Genomic DNA, 6356 nt, shown 5'->3' with positions numbered 1-6356 from the left:
TATCGTGTGTTAAGATTATTTAATGTAAGATATTAGTTTTGTTCATTATTTTTCCAAATAGTTTTCTTTGATAATATAGATTTTCATGTTTTTAATTTCTTCTTTTAACATAATTTAGATAACAAAAATATGCTTAAAGTTGTTATATAATTAGAACTTTCATGGCCTAATTGATTTAATTCTTTCTTTAAAATTTGAGCTAGTATAACATATATATTAAATTTGTGTTTTTTAGTTATTTGAATATCTTTCTTCTTTCCTTTCCTTTGTCTACATATATGCATATTGTTAGTAATGTCTAGGATATCCATCAATTTGATAACTTAAAATATCATGATATATTCCTTGGTTTAGTTTAAAATGAATAAATGCTTATGTAATTTTATTTTGGTGTATGTGATATAATTTTGAGTCCTTCTTTGAACTCCATCCTTGCATATCATTGAGTTTTGAGTCTCCCATCATCTTGTTCAAATGAGTGTAAAATTGATATATGGAAAGAAGGGTAATATTAATGATTTGAATATTGATATTGGGCTGTATACACGGAATACAAGTGAAAAATAGTATCGTATATATTGATATACAGTATCTATACAGTTTAATATACAAAAATAATATTGTATACACTAATATACAATGTATATACAGTATAATATATAGTGATATATAGCAGATACAGGGAACAAACATGTGGTATACAGTGTGTATACAGTTTGATATACAGAAATAATATTGTATATATTGTATACAGCTGTAATATAATTGGAACTGTGCTTAAGGACCAAAACGCAGATGACCTAACAGCTTAGTACATGCGTACATAAACTAAGTGTCGGGCTATATTTTCATGTGTTATTTATTATTTATTTATACTGATTCGGGTTGTAATAATTTATTTACTTATATTATTTATGCTTGCTCAGATATTAATTTTAATTTGTTTTAACTTAATTAGATTCTTTCAAAGATAAACCAATTCATGTTAATTTACTCTTTAAATAATTTTCTACCTTTACTTGTTCATATGATAAACTTTTACTTTTTTTTATATATATGTATATTATTTTCAATGTTTAAGTTCGATCATTTTTTCTAAAAAATAATTTTAAAGTCTTCGTTTCCTTTTAAATTAATATTTTCAAAAGTTAGTCAAATAATTTTTCAAATTGCCGGATAACCGTGCGTTAGCGGCCACTTTGAATGCTTAACACTTTCTCAAAGTGAAAATAAGAATTTCGTACATTTTTCTCTGAATTTTTAAGACTTAAATCTGTTAAAGACTTTTAAATTAAGTTTTTTTAATTTTTCTTTAAAAAATTAAGTGGTGACTCTTCTTTTTCTAAAATTAATGTTTTTTTTATAAAATTAAAATTAATTTAAAATCGTCTTTTTCCGACAGAACAGTCGATGGTTCAAGAACCTTTCTTCTTAACAAGGAAATTGTAACTTTACAACAAGGCACTTCTGCTGTCATTGTGTATTACACCAGATTAAAGAATTTGTGGATGAGTTTGAGGCTTTAGTCCCTTCACCTGGTTGTAATTGTGAGAGGTCAAAAGGGTTTGTTGATCACTTGAACAAACAAAAGCTATTTCAGTTCCTTATGGGAATGAATGAGTCTTATATTTCGGCAAGAAGCAAGATTCTTTTAGTGAGTCCTGTCCCTAGTGTCAATCAAGCATATGCTATGGTGGTCAATGATGTGTGTCAAAGTGGTACTGCCTATAGCAGTACTAGTATAGGGTTGAATTATATCAATGCAAGTAGTGTTGATCCTTTGTTGATATATTCAAAGGCTGGTGGAAACTATTCTGGACAGAACAGTAACAAGTTCAAGAAGAATAACTTTGGTGTGATTTGTGAGTTTTGCATATGTAAAGGTCACTCCCAAGAGCGATGTTACAAGTTGATTGGGTACCCTCCTGATTTCAAGTCAAAGAAAAAGGTATGTAATAGAGGGGTATTGCAACCTACAATGTAGTAGGTGATCAAATGTCTGAGAGAAAGAACTTATATGAAAAGTCATCTGATGATTGTTTTATCAACCAAATGTAACGACCCGTTAGGTCGTTTTGAGTATTAGGACTTTTTATTTCCTAAAAGACTCATCCCATAAATTTTTAATTGGGTATTTTGGACTTTTCTATAACTATGATTATTTAGTTGAGGGGTAAATTTAAATAACTAATTAAATTAATGGGTTAAAGTGTTAATTTAATTAATACTCTATACCAATTATTAAAGAAAAAGGATAGGGTTTATTAATTTTAATACCTATTAATTTAAGAAAGAAAAAAAGAAAGATAACAGAGAAGAGCAAGTAAAGAGAAGAGGACGGCGCAAACAAGAAAACAAACGCAGAAGCTAGGAAAAAAAATACGGAGGAAGAAAGAAAAGAAAGGGGAAAAGAAAAATAAAGGAGAAGAGAAAAATAGGAATTTTCATTCCAAAACGTCTAGGTAATTATTTTCATCCTTTTCATTAAATTTTTATGTGATTATGAACATATTTTTAGGGTATATTGGTGGAGAAATAATGTTGAAATAAGAAAATATGATCCTAGGATTCTTCACATAAAATCTTGATTTGGGGGTCGAATAACGATCCGTTTTAGCCGAAATTTGACATGTGAGTTTATTTTATCATGAGCGAACATAATCGAAAAGAAAATTTCAGATTTGACTTCAATGACTCGGAATGACTTTTTGACCCAATTTTTGATCCAAAAATAAATATAGCTATATGGGTGTCATTGGATTCGTATTCTTATGAAGATTATGTATTTGAATAGATTTTGATCATTCGAAAGTGTTACAAAAGGCTCAAGTTTTAAAGTGATTATTTAATTTAATTGAGGTTTAACCCTAGATTTGAAATTCAGAAAATATGGGGGTTGACATGTTAAGTGGCATCAAGATTAAGAACGTGTTTATAGAATTGGGTGAGTTATTGGGGCTAGGTTAAACATATATATAATATTGGCGTTTATAGATTAGTTTACTTATAAATATTATATATTTGGTAGATTGAGATTGGTCTGAGGCATTGAAGAAGGGGAAAGACATTGGTGGATTAGCTTGTTTTACTTCAGTTCTTCGGCTGAGGTAGGTTATGGCTTTTTATTCTATATCATAAATAGACTCTTAATAGTGATTGATATTCATTGAGTAATGTGTGAAGTTTACTACGCATTTAATTGTTGTGGTTTGGATGGTTGATATGTTGTTGTGATTGGTCTGAAATCCCGAGGCCATGAAATCCATAATCTTGAACTTGCCCTATCAAAAATGGTGCCTTGAATAAAGAAGGCTTGATAAAATATTGTTAATGAAGGGGAATGTAATCATGAAGAATGATAAATTAATTTGGATCGGGTGTCACGTTCCGACACAGTATATTTGGATCGGGTGTCACGTTTCGGCACAGTATATTTAGATCGGGTGTCACGTTCCGACACGATATATTTGGATCGGGTGTCACGTTCCGACACGGTATTATTGGATCGGGTGTCACATTCCGGCACGGTAATATAAAAGGAAAATAAATTAAAATGACTTAATGCTACCCAATCTCCAATAACTCATTTTCCAAAAGAGTGTGATGTGGAGGCATGAGTCCTCCTGTGTGATCTTGATATTGTTTATTGGTTATGAAATTGTTCATTGTGTTGTCACTTGATCTTGATCTTGTTGGTTGCCACATATTAAGTGCTACGGTTGATTTTCCGCTATTACTTATTGCATATTGATTCCTATTTTGAGTCGGCCGATGATACCTACTCAGTACATGTTGTCCTGTACTGACCCCTACTTGTATCTTTCTTTGTTTTATTTGTGGAGTGCAGCAAGTCTTCCATCGGCTTCGACTTGATTTCAGCTCTAGTCAATCTTCAGTTCATAAGATTTCAGGGTGAGCTATCCTTCTAGCTGACGATGAATCTCTTAGTCACGACATGATGTCCTTAGTGTTCGGACACGAACTATGTCACTTATTTTATTTTAGTGTTTGACATTCTAGACTTAGTATTTTAGAAGTTAAATGTCCTTAATGTGATGACTTTCAGGTTTTGGGGAAAATGTATTTATTTGAGTTTCCGCGTTATTGTTATATTTATTAGTTGGGGTTTGTATCGTTGGTTCTCCCACCTAGGAGGTTAAGTGTGGGTGTCACTCACGGCCCATTTTGGGTCGTGACACCAAACCAACTAAATTGGTTAACTTCCAGAAATCAGTTATAAATAGTTAGTTAGTTAGAGGAGTCTATAGTATGTTAAGAGTTAGTTAGAGATCAAAAGAGTCAATGTGAGGTGTATATATATCTCACATACTCATTTGTAAGCACTAAGTTCTTAATAGAATCTAATAAAGTCTTATTCATCCTCTCTAGATTTCACTCTGTAAACTGTGTATCATTTCAGTACATTACTCACCGTAAGAGAAATCTTCAGCAATCACACTCAAGACTGTGAGTTAAGTACATGATGTTATCTTAATTGTACATTACAATCCAATATTATTATGCTTAACCACAATGTTGCAATCGCATCGAACATGTGTTTTAATGATTTAATTTACTCCCAATAGTCCCACTCTAAAAGAACAGAAAGTCAAAAATATAGTAAAGATAATTCTTGGTTTTTAGTTCTCAATCATAATCAACTTAGGGAGATTAATCTATACCTACAAAATAGGGCAAACAATTACCGCGCTATTCACATGATCAGTCATGAATTGCATTTAAGTATTGAGGTTTATTACGAATGAGTAATCATTGTTATCAAGAACGTGCACAATTTTTGAAAAAGACAGATTAATGAAGTAGAGCTCAATAAAGTAGGTGAAGATTTTGGAGATTAGGTTTAAATCCCAATTTATTTATTTTTTAAAAAGATAGAAGTCAAGTAGAGCTGATAATGAAATGAACCACCTTTAATGATGACATATGAATGGTTATAGTTAAAAGAAAACAAATTGAACCGCTGAATCAAACCTATTAAAAAATCGCTATTTTAATTTGATTTAATTTTAAATTTTGAGAATCGATACTATTAGTTTGATTTTAATTTTATTAAAAAAAGTTGTAAAAACAATCAAATCAAACCGAAAAATAAAATTATATATATATATATTGGTACTTAACTTTCTTGTACCGCTCCTCTAGTTAGTTCTCCAATTGTTGAGCTTTTTTTTTTTGCTATAAAGATTTGATCTTTGGTGTATAATGACTTTAGTATTGTTTAACTAAATCACTTTGGCTCATTTAATAATAACTCTAGTATTGCTTAATTGCATAATTGAATTCACAGTAACTTTCTTGTGGATTGTTCATGTATTAAGTGTTTGTGTCTATCGAGATGTATATGCCCTCAACAAACTTACTATTTTCAAACCGAAAAAATTAATAAAATCGAATCGAACCAAACTAAACCAAACCAACGATTATTTTTTTATTTGGTTTGATTATAGAAAATTTAAAAACCTAACTAAATTAATTTGATTTTGATTTAAACCAATAACCGATACAAACTGAATCATGAATACAATTCTAACTAGTGAGCTGATGGGATTTGGTATAAGCGAGTGTAATAATATTTTTTCATTTATTAATTTTAAATTGAAGAAATATTGGTAGCTGTATGATGTACGAATTACGATTCTGCTAATTTTATTTCAACTATATATTATTTGCCACATATTTAGGAAATAATTTCTTTTTCTCCTGACGTTTGACCACCATTTGGCACAAATCTGGATTATGACTAGCATTTAGAGAAACAAAAAAGTATTAATAATAATAACAAAAACGAATTTACTAACGAGCAAGAAATCATGACATTTTCCCAAATTGCAATTCCAGCTCATCCATACTATACTCCAAAATACTATTTGCTTTAAGTGGTTCCCAATGACACGATTAATGATTTCATGTTTGCTTCAAACTCCATGATTGATTCAATTAAGCACTAAGATGATTTGACTGAAATATTAATTAGCTTTAATTACTGCAGGGTCTGAAATTAGTTGTTCTAATTAACGTAACTTCCATCTACGGGAGATTTAATTTGCACCTATACTCTATTGAAGTAATCAATCTTAATTAATCCTTCCATTTAAAAAAAAAATCACCTACTTTCTTTCTTAACCTGTTTCAAAAAGTATGATTTCTTTTCTTTTTTAGCAACACGGACATTTTATTTCATTTTTTCATGTGGCATGTTTAAAGCCGCACATAACTATTTATTTAAAATTACAAGATTGAATTCCCCCCCCCCCCCCTTAAATTTCATATCCAATCAAATTAAGTCACTCTTTTTTAAACGAAAATAATATTAAAAATCAGGAACCTATAGCTTT

The sequence above is a fragment of the Solanum dulcamara genome, chromosome 8 (assembly GCF_947179165.1).
Source record: "Solanum dulcamara chromosome 8, daSolDulc1.2, whole genome shotgun sequence".
In the NCBI taxonomy this organism is placed as follows: domain Eukaryota; kingdom Viridiplantae; phylum Streptophyta; class Magnoliopsida; order Solanales; family Solanaceae; genus Solanum; species Solanum dulcamara.
This window is presented reverse-complemented; position numbering follows the sequence as displayed.